This window comes from Pristiophorus japonicus, chromosome 22 (genome assembly GCF_044704955.1).
Source record: "Pristiophorus japonicus isolate sPriJap1 chromosome 22, sPriJap1.hap1, whole genome shotgun sequence".
NCBI classification, from domain to species: Eukaryota; Metazoa; Chordata; class Chondrichthyes; family Pristiophoridae; genus Pristiophorus; species Pristiophorus japonicus.
This window is the reverse complement of record NC_091998.1, coordinates 17,992,475-18,008,776: the sequence shown is the minus strand read 5'-3', so window position 1 is coordinate 18,008,776 and position 16,302 is coordinate 17,992,475. Positions and strand designations below refer to the sequence as shown.

At 45.2% G+C, this 16,302-nt stretch overlaps 2 protein-coding genes across 4 annotated transcripts in view; both read left to right on the top strand.

The window, feature by feature from the left end:
• LOC139234881 (erlin-1-like) overlaps positions 1–16,302 on the top strand; it is an 843,171-nt gene that overhangs the window by 686,990 nt on the left and 139,879 nt on the right. The gene's annotated exons all lie outside the window — the stretch shown is intronic.
• Positions 1–16,302, top strand: part of chuk (component of inhibitor of nuclear factor kappa B kinase complex) — a 113,188-nt gene that overhangs the window by 22,055 nt on the left and 74,831 nt on the right. Inside the window, exon 1 of one of the 3 annotated variants that reach the window (XM_070865682.1) lies at positions 2,684–2,839. The exons of 1 other annotated variant lie outside the window; for it this stretch is intronic. The gene's annotated coding sequence lies outside the window, so the exon portion shown is untranslated. Of the gene's footprint in view, positions 1–2,683; positions 2,840–11,248; positions 11,261–16,302 lie in introns of those variants that run through there. One more of the 3 variants, XM_070865684.1, reaches the window with a different exon arrangement.

The following is a 16,302-nucleotide window of genomic DNA, read 5'->3' as shown; positions in this document are numbered from 1 at the left end:
GGTTTAGTTGACTAAGAACCTCCTCCAGGTTCTGCGGGTGCTTGACTGTGTCCTGACCTGTAACCATGAAAACCACCGTGTGCGGGACCGACTTCAGTAAGATTTCCATGTTTCTTTGGAATATCGCCGCGGCTGATCGAATTCCAAACGGGAATCTGTTGTAAATGAAGGGATCTTTGTGCGTGTTGATGCAGGTGAGGCCCTTCGATGATCCCTCCAGCTCCTGCGTCATGTAGGCCGAGGTCAAGTCCTGCTTCGTGAATGTCTTTTCTCCCGCCAGCATTGCAAAAAGATCGTCGGCCTTTGGTAGTGGGTATTGATCCTGCAGGGAGAAACGATTGATAGTTACTTTGTAATCACCACAGATTCTGACGGTGCCGTCTGTCTTGAGGATTGGAACAATCGGACTGACCCACTCGTTGAATTCGATCGGTGAAATGATGCCCTCTCGTTGCAGCCGGTCCAGCTTGATCTCTATCCTTTCTCTCATCATGTACGGTACTGCTCTCGCATTGTGATGGATGGGTCGCGCCCCCAGAATTAGGTGGATCTGCACTTTTGCTCCTTGGAATTTCCCGATGCCTGGTTCGAACAGCGAAGGGAACTTGTTTAAAACCTGGGCACACAAAATGTCGTCAGTGGACGAGAGAGCTCGGAGGTTTCCCAGTTCCAGCGTATCTTTCCCAACCAGTTCCTGCCGAGCAGCGTGGGACCGTCGCCCGGTACTACCCAGAGTGGTAGCTTGTGCACCGCTCCATCGTAGGAGAACTTTATAGTAGCACTGCTGATTATGGGAATCAGTTCCTTTGTGTAAGTTCTCAGTTTCGTGCAAATGGGAGTCAAGATTGGCCTTGAGGCCTTGCTGCACCACAATTTATCAAAAGTCTTTTTGCTCGTAATGGAGTGGCTCGCCCCGTGTCTAGTTCCATTGACAATAGGAGTCCATTTAATTCAACCTTCAGCATTATCGGGGGACACTTTGTGGTAAATGTGTGCACCCCGTATACCTCTGCCTCCTCGGTCTGAGGCTCTGGTTTGTCGTGATCCGCTGTGAATCTGCCCTCCTCTGCAACATGGTGGTTTGCAGGATTAACAGGGTTTGCAGCTCGCCTGCACATACGTTGGAGGCGTCCCATTGTTCCACAGCCCTTGCAAACGTACCCTTTGAAGCGGCATGAATGGAAACGATGATCACCCCCGCAGCTTCAACAAGGTGTAAATGGTCTTGCATTCATCACCCTTGATGGTGGACTCTGAGACATCTGCTGACGTGCAGCTGCAGGCATTTGGGGCCTACCTTGTACGTTGCGATTTGAAAACAACATCACTTTGTTCACAGTACTTGTAGCAGCACTCATGTGCTGAGAGATTTGCTTAGTATTGTCACTGGTGGCAATGAACGCCTGGGTTATCGCAATGGCTTTACTCAAGGTTGGGATCTCTCCAGTCAAAAGTTTGCGAAGTATCATTTCCTGGCCAGTGGCAAGTACGAAGAAGTCTCTGAGCATGATCTCTAAATGTCCTTCAAATTCGCAATGTCCTGCAAGGCGTCTTAGCTCGGCGACATAACTCGCCACTTCCTGACCTTCAGACCTTTTGTAGGTGTAGAACCAGTACCTCGCCATCAGAACACTTTCCTTCCGGACCAGTGTGCACAAATCATCTTACGATTTCTCTGTGGGTTTCACTGGCGCAAGTAGATTTTTCATGAGGCCATACATTGGTGCCCTGCAGACGGTAAGGAGAACCGCCCTTCGTTTGGCAGCGTTCGCTTCTCGTTCCAGCTCGTTGGTCACAAAGTATTGGTCGAGTCGCTCCACGAAGGTTTCCCAATCATCTCCCTCCGAGAATTTCTCCAGGAAGCCCACTGTTCTCTGCATTGTTGGATTCGTCATCTGTATCTCGTCGCCAGTTGTTATATATGAATAAAGAGTCTGACTGGATACTGTGAGCACAAAGTAAAGTCTGACCTTAGTCTTTTATTGCAGGTCTCCAGAGTGCCTCTCCAGCCTGTGAGGCCTCCTTACGTACCTGTGCTCCCAAGGGATTGTGGGATCCCTTGGGACTCCAGGGGATGAGCCCTCTGGTGGCTACACAAGGTATAGACAGGTTTACATATATAACAGGCCCTGGTTTAGCCGATTTTGCCCTGATTGCACTGGAATCTGGGCGCAAAACTGGCGGAAACAAGGTGAAAGTTTGCCCCTTGATTTTGTTCCTGAAGCATTTTGAGCAGTGTTGGAACGGTGCAAGAGGCCAATGTGGGAATGGAAGGGGTATCAATGTGTCATTCACTGGGCGCTTGAGGCGAAACACCTTCAGCCGGAAACTGAGGTGTTCAGCAATCATTCCATTGACACTTTTTTTGTGTGTATTTTCCCTCTTCCCCTTTTTCTGATTCTGCTAATTTGCTTGTCCCTCTCTTATTTTTCAGTTGTGAAGAAGGGTACAAGTGGGAAAGGCTGACTCTTTAATCTCTCCACCGATGCTGCCTTGCTTGCAGATTTTGCAGCTTTTGCACCTTTTCTCACCTACACCCTGCCGCTCTGAGAACACATGGAGTGGTTGCAGTTGCCAATCATTTCACTGGTGGGCGGGGCTCCTACGGATGCGCAGGCGCAGTGCTTTAAAACAAGGGCTGTCGGAAAAAAGAACTACAACTCCCAGCATGCATTGGGCAGCGCTGTGTGACGCAGCTGCTGGAAATGCTCCTGCCTTGATGCGTTGAAAAAAAAAACGCATTTTGTTTTTAAAAGAATATTCAATGTTTCCATCTCGAAATTCAATCAATTCTGCCCTCCAGGAGACGTTTTCTCCTCTGCTAACTTTCGCCTGACAGGTAGGAGTCCTCAATGAGCACCCGGGTTTGACAGTTGAGGTTTTATTCAAGTGAGGCCTAAAGTGTCACTGTGCAGTTATCACTTGTGTCTGCATCAAATGGTTGCCTTGGAAAATATACTTCAGTGTAGGCACTTCAGAATAAGGCAGCACTTGGGGAAGTTTCGGGCGGGGGGGGGAGGCAATTCTTGCTTTCTAACTTTATAGTTTTTGTCGATTATTTTGAGGCAGCAAATGTAACTTATACCACAGTAATGTAATCAACGTTACCAACATCTGACCCAAGGCCCTTATCCAGGGCTATGTTGACTGAATAACAGCCAAACTTGGCTTATTCAATCAGATATTGTTTTTTTTTAAATTAGTGTTTTGAGAATCCTATTGTACCATTCTTTCAATTTACAATTGTGCCTATTGGTTTATAGTGACATCACATTCTCTTTCTGTTCCCCTAACCCAGTTAAGAGACAAATCGGGCTGATGCTCCTGTGCTTTGAGCCGAGGGAATGCATATTTATTTTTGGGGGGGGGGGGGATGGTGCAGTGGAGCCAGGTGTCCACCCCTTTTATGTTGCCTTGGGTTTCCGGAGCTTTCCCGAATAGGGAATAAATGAATGTGCTACAATTGGCATAGACATTAAGGATTATCACGATAATGAGGTTGGAGGGTATGTTCAAGGACCTCCTACTGATTCTTCACCCACTGCAGCAAGGATGCTGTAATCTTCCAGCCCCACAACCACCTGAGCTGTCTGTGCTCCTCTTATTCTGCCCTCTTGAGCATTCTGCATTGAGCATTCCTGATAATTGCTCAACCATTAGTGGCTGTGCCTTCTATTGCCTGGGCCCCAAGCTCTGGAACGCCCTGCCTAAACCTCTGCCTCTCCTTAAAACATACCTCTTTGACCAAGTTTTTGATCACCTCTGCTAATTTCTACTTATGTGGCTCGATGTCATTTTTTATCTCTCAATACTCCTGTGAAACGCCTTGGGACGTTTCACTATTTTAAAGATGCTATATAAATATAAGTTGTTGCATGTTTTGAGGATGCTCCGAGTGGGAGCCCATTGTCAGGAACAGGGAGGCAGGTAGCAAGGCCCAAGATAAGTCCATTTATGTTTCCAGGAACCACAATTGGCGCTGGAAACATTCAAAGGCATGCAGCAGTGGCTGACTCCCTGTCTTCTAGGTGCTAGGCCTATGTCAATAACATGAATCTGGAATTGTAGGTAGCTTCAGGTCATTGCAGGTGGCATGGACATGGCAACAGGGAAATTGACCACAGTTACTTTGGGGAATTTCATGTCCTCTCGTTTTATGCATTAGAGCACCAAAATCCCAATTAAAAAAAAAAGGGGAAATCTATTTCTGTTTAGTAGATTTTCATTACAAAAGCACACAATTTTAACCTGTCATTAAGTATGTATAATCAAATGTGACCTTTTGAGGAATACATTTGTATGGAACTGACTCTTCAGTGACACAAGTTATAGGAAGTAAAATTAAGCAGGAGATGGGAGATATTAAGTGATTCGGAAAAGTGGGATGAACAAAAACAAGTTATGTGCTTTTTAATTTTGTGGTTTAAATTATTTTTTATAAATGCTCTTGTTCTCTTATGGTTTGATTTACGTTGTCATTTGGTAAAGTGTGTTTCAATTCATATCTATATAATCTGCATTTCTTTTTCAATGTTTTTGTTTGTTCATAGACTTTTAATGTAAATAATTGAAAAATGTGATGTATTAATTTGTGTGTTTTTTTAATTGAAGTTATAAAGGTGGCACCCAGATGCTGTCGGGTGCAAAGTTTACCCCCCAGCGTGCATTTAGAAATAACTGGTGTATTGGGCAAACTGCAGTTTGAGATGGTTTAGGTATGAAATGTGCTCAGGGCTGTACAAGCCTAGCACATGGATTCTTGGTTGTCATAACAGTGGTAGCATTCTCAGGACCTAGGACATTCAGCCCCTCAAGCCTGTTCTGCCATTCAGTGGGATCATGGCTAATCTAGCTTTGGCTCCATATCCTGTTGTACACTTGTCTAGCAAAAATCTGTTGATCTCAGATTTTAGATTAATTTAGCTGGAATCTACTGCTTTTTGTGGGACAGTGTTCTACACTGACTATTGTTCCTTTTATAGATGTGCAAATCAAATCACAGTTGTATTTCAACCAAACTTTAAATGGAAAGGATGGCCTGGCGTTTCCGCTCGGTTGTGCTGTTTGTTCGGAGCAATTACCGAAACCAGCCCGAAAGATCGTGCAATTTTAAGCGCAAATTGCATTCTGCGCAACACGAGTTTTTGTCATCTTTTGCGCTACTTTAAGAAACATTGCACTAGAAGCCGACCCCGCCCACACAACTGGCCCCACTCCCAGATCAAATTCATCGCCATTGAAAATCTTCACTAATTGCGCTCGTTTGCGGGGGCTCAAAAAAATTAAGCTTTCTTTTTGGCAGAAGAACACTATTGGCACATTTTGAAAGCTTTTAAATATATATTTTTTAACTTATTAAACTAGCAAATGGTTTTGTATAGCTTTTTTAAAGTCATTTTTAGTTATTTCAAGTCAAGTTACTCACAGGTGATGGACGAGACACTTTGATGAAAATGCTTATTTTTTTGTGATTCAACTCATTTTCAGCTGTATTAATCAAACTGCATAGGTTACCACCAATGTTTCCTCTAAGTGGGATCAGGCTGCATTAGAGGGAATGCTGTGTAGGGATTTGTGAGCACTAAGGGAAGGTCCTAAGATCTAGGGGAGGGATGGAAGGAGGAGTTGTCTTTAAGTACAGCAGGACATGGGATGGGATCCAGGCCAGATCCAAGACCGTCCCATCCTCTGTCGAACTACAGTATGCAGACGACGCTTGCATCTGAGCACATTCAGAGGCTGAACTCGAAGTCATTGTCAGCATCATCACCGAGGCGTACGAAAGCATGAGCCTTACAGTAAATATCCATAAGACAAAGGTCCTCCACCAACCGGACCCCACCACACAGCACTGCCCCCCCCCCCCCAAGTCATCAAGATCCACGGCGCAGCCCTGGGCAACATGGACCACTTTCCAAACCTCGGGAGCCTATTATCAGCAAGGACAGACATCAACGATAAGGTTCAACACCGCCTCCAGTGCGCCAGCGCAGCCTTCAGCCGCCTGAGGAAGAGAGTGTTCGAAGATCAGTCCCTCAAATTTGGCACCAAGCTTCTGGTCTACAGGACTGTAGTCATACCTGCCCTCCTGTATGGCTCAGAGATGTGGACCATGTACAGTAGACACCTCAAATCGCTGCCGAAATACCACCAACAATGTTTCCACAAGATCCTGCAAATCCTCTGGGAGGACAGACGCAGCAACGATCAGGCCAACATTCTCAGCATCAAAACACTAACTACACTTGACCAGCTCGTTGGGCAGGCCACGTTGTCCACATGCCCGACACAAGACTCCCAAAGCAAGCACTCTACTCTGAACTCCTACACGGCATACGAGCCCCAGGTGGGCAGAGGAAACATTTCAAAGCTTCCTTGATAAAAGTGCAACAACCCGACCGACACCTGGGAGTCCCTGGCCAAAGATCACAAGTGAAGGAAGAGCATCCGGGAGGGCGCTGAGCACCTCGAGTCTCGTCGCCAAGAGCATGCAGAAAACGAGCGCAGGCAGCGGAAGGAGCATGTTGCAAACTCGACTCCCCACTCACCCTTTTGTTGTGCAAGCAGCAGTTTCGCTAGTCGTGTGACTCGTAGTTGCCTGCGACGGTTCCTGAGTTAAATATCAAATTACACACTAGACAAATGACAGTATCGTTAATGTTCGTTTAATACAGGAAAAGTACAAGACTCACTACTTATACTCCAGTTAACTCTCTGTTTAACTGCAGACAAGGCGTTCCAAAAGGTGTTCCTTGCCGCTCAAAATACTCTGTTTAACTCAACACTCTCTCATCGTTACCCAATACATCCCGGGTGATCAATCCTGTCCTGACACTGTTCCTTCAAGGGTCGCTCCCTGGTCCCTGCTTCTGTCGAGTGTTGGTCCCGGTTTCGCTACGGACTGTCCCAACTTGTCCATTTATATACCTTTTTTGTCCCTTTGTTAACCATATAGGTTGCTACTAATTGCCTGCTTGTTTCTACAAGATACAGAGACATTCTGCTGTTATGTCAACTTGTCTCTCTCCTCCAAAAGTTATAACCAAGTTGGGAGTCTCCCTTCCCGTGCGACCATTAATTTGATCCATGGAATTCTTTCTTATCACCCCCCCTCCCTCCCCCGCTGTGGCCACAGCTGGTCCTGTGATGGTGGGTAACTCCCTCCTGTCTGTTGCTCTTCAGTCTGTTATTCCGAGCCTGAACTTTTGTTCGGTCATTAGCAATTGCTAGAACTTTGTTAATTGGCATTTGGCTTTATTATCCTGTGACTTTCCCTGATGGTTACAACTCTACCTCATCCCTTATCTTATTGACCCTGAGGTTAACGCCTGCTTGTTTTTTGTGCAAGAGAGCTTGTTGGTTTTTTCGACCCCAGGTCTGAATGAACTTCTTAATTCTTTCTGATATTTCCACACTTTCCTCCAACGACTGTCTGTCCCACCTGTGACACAGACTGTAATTCCCGTGATGGACTGTTCAGTCATCTAAGAACTCACTTTGAGAGTGGAAGCAAGACTTCGAGGGACTGCCTATAATGATGACATGGGATGGGATTTTGGTGAAAGAGGGCTGTTTCGGCCTGTCAGCCGTCTATCCTGACCAGTTGGGGCATCATTTCTCCCTCCCGCAACCCACCGATTGCCTCATCGTCAGCAAGTTCATGGTGTTCACTTGGTGTGTCTGCAACTTATACCGTCTTTCAGCAACACATTTTCATAAACAAGTATTTATTACACAATTAATGTGTCTGCAACTTCTACAGTCTTTAATTAACATGCACTTTTATAAACACAAAATACCTCAAAAACACTAAGTTTAACTTTAATGCCGTCTCCCAAGTTTCTACATGTTTTTAAAAAAAGTCTGGGAAAGATACTTTTAATTTAGGTTGCTTATTCAGTTTAAGACAGCATGGCTATTGTCCATGTGATTTGATGTGCACAATCGTCATTTAAGGGGAATCCAAAAATTGAGATTCAACTGGGATGAAACAACCCTGAAATTAGTATCAACTTTTCCATTGGGAAAAATGTGAGCAATCAATTTTCTTTGGTTTCAATTTTCTTTTGGTTTCAAAATGTAAACAAAAAAACAGCTGTTGTCAAAGTGAGCAGTTCATAATTGAAAATGAGGAATTGTTACATTTGAAATGTGAAACTTGCCTAATATAAAGCTTTCAGGATTTAGTCTCTTTGTTTCAAAATATCTTGGGGGGGAAAAAAACAAAGGAAGTCTGAAATCCTTCCAGGATGAGGACATTCTAAGCTTGTTCATCAATTGAAACCTGATGATTACCTTCTGTAAACTGCACATGGTGTGATGTAGTGGGTTGACCATACAGTCCCTGTAAACTATTGCCCCATCTCCAACCTCCCTTTCCTCTTCACAGTCCTTGTAGCCTTCGAAGCCCCTCCCATCTGCTTGAATTTCGTCAGTTAGGTTTCTGCCCCTGCCACACCAATAAAAAGGCTCTAAGCAAAGGCACAAATGACATCCTGATTGTGACCATGGTGTTGTATCCCTCAACCTCTCTGAAGCTTTTGAAACGGCCGACCGCACCATCCTCCTCTGATGTCTCTTTCCATTTTACAGCTCAGTGGGACTGCTCTCACTTAATTCTACTCCAATTAGTTATCCAGTTGTAGCCATAATATCTCCAACAATGGCTTCCATTCCTGCCCTTGCATCCTTCATCACCACTCTCCACCCTTCCATTGCCTTTGTGCTGTTGGTCAGCTTGTCTGACATTTCGTTTTGGATGAGCTGCAAATTCATCCAGCTAAACTGGGAAGAGTGAAACAACTGTCTTTGGCGTCCACCACAAATTTCATACCCTTGCCACCATTTCTATTCTCCTCGCCAGTCACTGTCTCAGACTGTTCGCAATCTTGGTGTCCTGTTTGGTCCCGAGCTGAGCTTGTGACCCCATATCCTCTCCATCGCAAAAATTGCCTACTTCCACCCCTTCGTAACATTGCCTACCTGGGCCCATGTGCTGCTGAAACCCTCCATCTGTGCATTTTCACCTCCAGACTTGACTCTTCCAGTGGTCTCCTGGCTGGCCTCCCAGCCTCCATAAACTTCAGGTCACCCAAAACTCGGCTGCCCGTATCCTATCCTGCACCAAGTCACACTCATCCATCACCCCTGGCCTTGCTAACCCATGTTGGCTCTTGGACCCCAACATCTCAAATTTAAAATTCTCGCCCTAGTACTGAAATCCCTTCGCCTCACTCCTTCCCATCACTGTCATCTACTCCAGCACTACAACTTCTCCCCTGCCCAAAAGCTCCATTCTTCTGACTCTGGTGTCTTGTTTATTCCTCTCTCTGGCAGTTGTGCCTTAATCCATTTAGGCCAGGGTGAAGCAAGGCGGTGTCATCGCACCAACGCTCTTCTCAATCTTCTTTGCTGCAATGCTTCATCTCACCTTTAACAAGCTCCTCACTGGAGTGGAGCTAATCTACAGGACAAACGGAAAATTGTTCAACCTCCGTTGCCTCCAATCCAGATCCAACCTCTGTCATTGAATTACAGTATGCAGACGACACTTGCGTTTGTGCACACTCGGAGGCTAAACTCCAAACCATCATTTACACCTTCACCGAAGCGCATGAGAGTCTGAACCTGACATTAAACGTCCGTAAAACAAAGGTTCTCCACCAACCTGCCTCCGCCACACAGCACTGCCGCACCCCCCCACCCCCGCTTATCAAGATCCATGACGAGACCTTGGACAATGTGGACAACTTTCCATACCTTGGGAGCCTACTGTCAGCCAAGGACAGACATCGATGACGAAGTCCAACACCGCCTTCACTGTGCCAGTGCAGCCTTCGGTCGTCTGAGATCCTGGTCGTCCGAACACCAGGATCTCAAACCGGCACCAAGCTCATGGTCTACAGAGCAGTAGTGATACCTGCCCTCATATATGGTTCAGAGACATGGACTATGTACAGTAGGCACCTCAAAGCTTTGGAGAAGTACCACCAACGCTGCCTCCGCAAAATCCTGCAAATCTATTGGCAGGATAGGTGCACCAATGTCTGTGTTCTCTCTCATCCAACATCCCAAGTATTGAGGCATTGACCACGCTCAATCAGTTCCGATGGATGGGCCACATTGTCCGCATGCCCGATACTAGACTTCCGAAACAAGCACTCTACTCCGAGCTCCGTCACGCCAAGCGAGTCCCAGGAGGGCAGAGAAATCGCTTCAAGGACATCCTTAAAGCTTCCTTGAAAAAATGTAACATTCCCACCAGCTCTTGGAAATCCCTGGCCCAGGACTGCTCAAAATGGAGGAGAAGCATCCGAAAAGGTGCCAAACTTCAAGTCTCTTCGTCACGAGCACGCGGAAGCCAAGCACAGTCAGCGGAAGGAGTGTACGACAAACCAAGCACCCCACCCACCCGTTCCTTCAACCACCACCTGCCCCACTTGTGACAGAGACTGTAGATCCTGCATTGGTCTCATCGATCACCTTACAATTCGTATTAGTGTCGAAGCAAGTCATCCTCTACTTCGGGGGACTGCCAAAGAAGAATAATGCTCCTGAAATTCATTAAACTTCACAAATTCCACCTTGCTGACTGCCTTTAAGACCTTTGTCCAAGATTTTTGTCACCCCGACTATCCTTTTTAGGTTTGCCATCTATGTTTTGTGAAGCACTGTGGGATGTTTTTCTATATTAAAGGTACTCAACAAATGTGGGTTGTTGCTCTGCAATCGTTCTGGGGAAAATATCTTCAGTCGAAGCTCAGGTTTGTGAAAGCGACTAAGGCTTTGAAATGAATGAAAACTTTTAGGAAAGGTATTAAGGGACACAAGACAATTTCGTAAATTTAATCCTGTTATTGTGAATTATGTATATTTTAAATCTTTTGTTTAAAACATTTATTTTGGACATTAGGAAGTTCAGTTACTGAGGAAAAAGTGGAAAAAAAGATATTTTCACAAGTATTTTGAGTGATTTTTTTTTATTGGTGTGTTCTCCTGGTTATTCGAGATTGGTTGCTTTCAAAATGACTGTGTTCCAGCTGTTTACTTTGCTTTTGATTGAATAAGCTGTCTACCACTTCTGATTGGCTTGAAGTAAAGCAACAGCAAATCAGCACTGTGTGCAAGATGGTGAAACCTTATAAATGTTGACATCGAGACGTGACTAAAAATTCTGACACGTAACGATGTTCACAGGAAGTGTGCAGTACTTGTAAATATTTTAATAATTACTAGTACATCTCCTGTGGTGTTGCTTATGGTAAGTTGGAATGTCCCTGTTGGCAATTCATTTCTGTGAGCTTCTGTATGCAACATTGTGCCTTTTTAAGCTATTCTACATCCTAATTAGCACAGTACCCCCCTTTGAAGTTGAAAAATTGTTGTCAGTCATGTGAAATTTTGCATTCTGTAGCTGCTAATTTTGTGTGTCTAGATTCTGATTTATCTTGTGATCTTGGATAGAAATATGGTTGTTGCATGTTAAAATGGGTAGCAGCTATGTGTGAAAGCTGGAGGTGTTGGCATCTAAATCCTACAAAATGTTTTGCAAATGTGAAGATTGTTGATATTTACCTAGTTTAAGGAATTTCTCTTCAAACAAAATTCATGGGGCAAAAGTCAGTACCTTTCTATGGTTCATTGTTTCTCAGTGGATTTCTGAAGGCTGTTCAGCTGAAAGAGCACGATGACCTCTATCTTCTTTCACACGTCTGAGTCAGTTACAATTGCAGTTTCTTCTTCCATTGTTTTGCATCCCAGGTCCATCTGCCATTTTCTTCCCACAACATTGTCCTTCATGGAGTATCTCATGGGGAGGGAGATATGCAGTCGGGATAACCTTGGTAGGTTCCTGCAGTGCACCCTGTTGATAAAATTGCAACTACGCTGCACCAGGAGGTGGATAGAATCCACTGACAGGAGTGCTATCGTATAAACTTGCTCTGTCCCAGTGTTGAGTTTCTTGAGTCTTGTTGCGGCTGCACGCATCCAGATGAGTATTGATTATTTCATCACACACCTGACTTGAGCATTTTATTAACTCCATGATGTCGATTCCAGGCAACTTCAAAAATGCTTCATGTATGTCCAATGGGGAACAGTTGCCACAAAATTGCATGGTGAATATCCATGCTGTATGGAGGTAGATGTGAGTACTTGGACCTCATTGTCAAATGTGAAACAAATCAGTTCTTTTTGATTGAAAGTACAATGTTCCGAATTAAGGGACATACCATTTTTAAAATTCTGATCAAAGGAACAATCTGATCTTAATGTAAATGAAAGGAACAATTCAAAAATTGCTGCAAGGGGTAATGGATGCATTCCTCATGAATTGTCATCCATGGCTGATTTGTGGTTATTCCATATTCTGATGTCGTCTGTAGTATATTCTCTTTCGAAAATGACTAATATATGTATCGGTAAATTAACATGGTTTATACTTGAAACAGTAGGATTTAAACCTTTGGTTCATCTTAAATTGGTGGAAATTGAAATCAATTTTATTATATTATGATCGATACGGTATCACAGTATCCTTGAGTCATGTATCAGTGTGAGAAATGAAGGTGGAAAAAGATTTTTCAAATTTTAGTCGATGACTCATAAAATTTGTGATTTGGTAAAAACCTCATCCTGTGATCATCACCATTTAGTTACGTTCATTTAGCACGTCGGGACTATAGGAGCTAGAGCATGACACTGCAGCTTCCAGCGCTAGCCGCTCCAAGTGTGTGATGGCTTTGAAGTGAGCAACTGGGTGACATCATCAGGACCCAGGTTGCCGTTTGGAGCGTGGGCAGGAGCATCGGTGGGGCCCTGGTATAGCAGAGGAGCAGGAAGGTCGTGGCGGACTTGTGACGAGTGATCGAGGCGGATGAGGGATCGTGGCTGAGATTTGATGGGTTATCATGACAGAGATTCGGCGAATATTTGGTACGGAGGTGCGGCGGGAGATTGTGGCGGAGGTGCGGCAAATGAGGGTACGGGGCCTAGAAGAGCCGAGGGCCCAGGGGCAGCACGGACCTGCTCACTTTCGATATGTGCGCGCACTATGTCCATGCAGCAGAGCAGGTCTCCAGTCGTTCTGGTTTAACCCTTGCCACGGCCTTCCCCCCCCCCCCCCCGCCGTCTGGAATGGCTGCCTCAACTTCTGAGGCTTCCTGCAGCCTTCTCACTGCCTCCCCCCCGCTGCCGTCGGTCGGGCCCTCACTGCCTCCGCGCCCCCCCCCCCCCCCCCCCCCCCCAGCCGTCGGGAACGGCTGCCTCCTCACTGCCTCCCCCCCGCTGCTGTCGGGAACGTCTGCCTCAACTTGTGAGGCTTCCTGCAGCCTTCTCCCTGCCTGAAGCACTTTCACACAGGTAGGAACATGGTTTATTTAATCTTTTCTTTGCTTATTAAATTTTTATTCAGGTTGGAATTATTTGTATAAGTATAACTAAGGATTTATTGTAGAATGTAATGACTTCCCTTCCCCCCCCACCTCGTTCCCGACGCCTAATTTGTAACCTGCGCCTGATTTTTTAATGTGTAGACAAGGTTTTTTCAGGCCTACAAAAATCTTCACTTGCTCCATTCTAAGTTAGTTTGGAGTACGTTTTCACTGTGGAAACTTTCAAATCATGCGTCAGTGGCTGGACACGCCCCCTTTTGAAAAAAAAATTCTGTTCCAAAGTGAAACTGTTCTACATGACTAGAACTGCAGAAAACTTAAATGTGGAGAATTGCGATTTCTAAGATACTCCGTTCTCCACCAGTTGCTCCTAAAAATCAGGAGCAAATCATGTGAAAACTTGGGGCCTATGTGACTCAATAATAGAACAGGAAAGCAGTGGACTGATCAGAATTTTTCTTCAGCATTCATATTTCTACCTGCTCTCTCTCTCTCTCTCTCTCTCTCTCTGTCTCTGTCTCTGTCTCCTTCCTCCTCTGTCTCCTTCCTCTTCTCTCTCTCTCTCTCTCTCTCTCTCTCTCTCTCTCTCTCTCTCTCTCTCTCTCTCTCTCTCTGTCTTGATCATCTTCCTTCTCCTTCAGGGTTGAATTGCAGTCACTGCTATCTGCCATCCCACTATGCCCTCAGATCGGTGCCCGACACTGAGAATGGAGAGATACAGTTTCTTTTTTCCCCTCCCAATTTGCCAAGATCATCCCAGCAATTCCATGAGGAAAGAAAATAGGAGCGAGAGCATGTTTCCTTTCAAGACCCTGAAGCTTGCCTTTGATAGAAGCTTGTCAAGAGGCTGCTAACCTCCTGCGAGAGAGATGAACAGCTTGGATAAATTATTCAAATTGTAGTGGCTAGCCGAGCCAGTTAAGGAATGAAAAGCTTTCGGAAATGTAGGACACTTTGACCTTCCAGTAGTATTGTGGCAATTCATTAAGGACTCATAGAAACATAGAAAATAGGTGCAGGAGTAGGCCATTCGGCCCTTCTAGCCTGCACCGCCATTCAATGAGTTCATGGCTGAACATGCAACTTCAGTACCCCATTCCTGCTTTCTTGCCATACCCCTTGATCCCCTAGTAGTAAAGACTACATCTAACTCCTTTTTGAATATATTTAGTGAATTGGCCTCAACAACTTTCTGTGGTAGAGAATTTCACAGGTTCACTACTCTCTGGGTGAAGAAGTTTCTCCTCATCTCGGTCCTAAATGGCTTACCCCTTATCCTTAGACTGTGACACCTGGTTCTGGACTTCCCCAACATTGTGAACATTCTTCCTGCATCAAACCTGTCTAAACCCATCAGAATTTTAAACGTTTCTATAAGGTCCCCTCTCATTCTTCTGAACTCCAGTGAATACAAGCCCAGTTCATTCAGTCTTTCTTGATAGGTCAGTCCCGCCATCCCAGGAATCAGTCTGGTGAACCTTCGCTGCACTCCCTCAATAACAAGAATGTCCTTCCTCAGGTTAGGAGACCAAAACTGTACACAATACTCCAGGTGTGGCCTCACCAAGGCCCTGTACAACTGTAGCAACACCTCCCTGCCCCTGTACTCAAATCCCCTCGCTATGAAGGCCAACATGCCATTTGCTTTCTTAACCGCCTGCTGTACCTGCATGCCAACCTTCAATGACTGATGTACCATGACACCCAGGTCTCGTTGCACCTCCCCTTTTCCTAATCTGTCACCATTCAGATAATAGTCTGTCTCTCTGTTTTTACCACCAAAGTGGACAACCTCATATTTATCCACATTATACTTCATCTGCCATGCATTTGCCCACTCACCTACCTATCCAAGTCGCTCTGCAGCCTCATAGCATCCTCCTCGCAGCTCACACTGCCATCTAACTTCGTGTCTTCTGCAAATTTGGAGATACTACATTTAATCCCCTCGTCTAAATCATTAATATACAGTGTAAACAGCTGGGGCCCCAGCACAGAACCTTGCAGTACCCCACTAGTCATTGCCTGCCATTCTGAAAAGTACCCATTTACTCCTACTCTTTGCTTCCTGTCTGACAACCATTTCTCAATCCATGTCAGCACACTACCCCTAATCCCATGTGTTTTAACTTTGCACATTAATCTCTTGTGTGGAACCTTGTCGAAAGCCTTCTGAAAGTCCAAATATACCACATCAAATGGTTCTCCCTTGTCCACTCGACTGGAAACATCCTCAAAAAATTCCAGAAGATTTGTCAAGCATGATTTCCCTTTCACAAATCCATGCTGACTTGGACCTATCATGTCACCTCTTTCCAAATGTGCTGCTATGACATCCTTAATAATTGATTCCATCATCTTACCCACTACCGATGTCAGGCTTACCGGTCTATAATTCCCTGTTTTCTCTCTCCCTCCTTTTTTAAAAAGTGGGTTTACATTGGCTACCCTCCACTCGATAGGAACTGATCCAGAGTCAATGGAATGTTGGAAAATGACTGTCAATGCATCCGCTATTTCCAAGGCCACCTCCTTAAGTACTCTGGGATGCAGTCCATCAGGCCCTGGAGATTTATCGGCATTCAATCCCATCAATTTCCCCAACACAATTTCCCGACTAATAAGGATTTCCCTCAGTTCCTCCTCCTTACTAGAACCTCTGACCCTTGTATCCGGAATGTTGTTAGTGTCCTCCTTAGTGAATACCGAACCAAAGTACTTGTTCAATTGGTCCGCCATTTCTTTGTTCCCCGTTATGACTTCCCCTGATTCTGACTGCAGGGGACCTACATTTGTCTTTACTAACCTTTTTCTCTTTACATATCTATAGAAACTTTTGCAATCCGTCTTAATGTTCCCTGCAAGCTTCTTCTCGTACTCCATTTTCCCTGTCCTAATCAAACCCTTT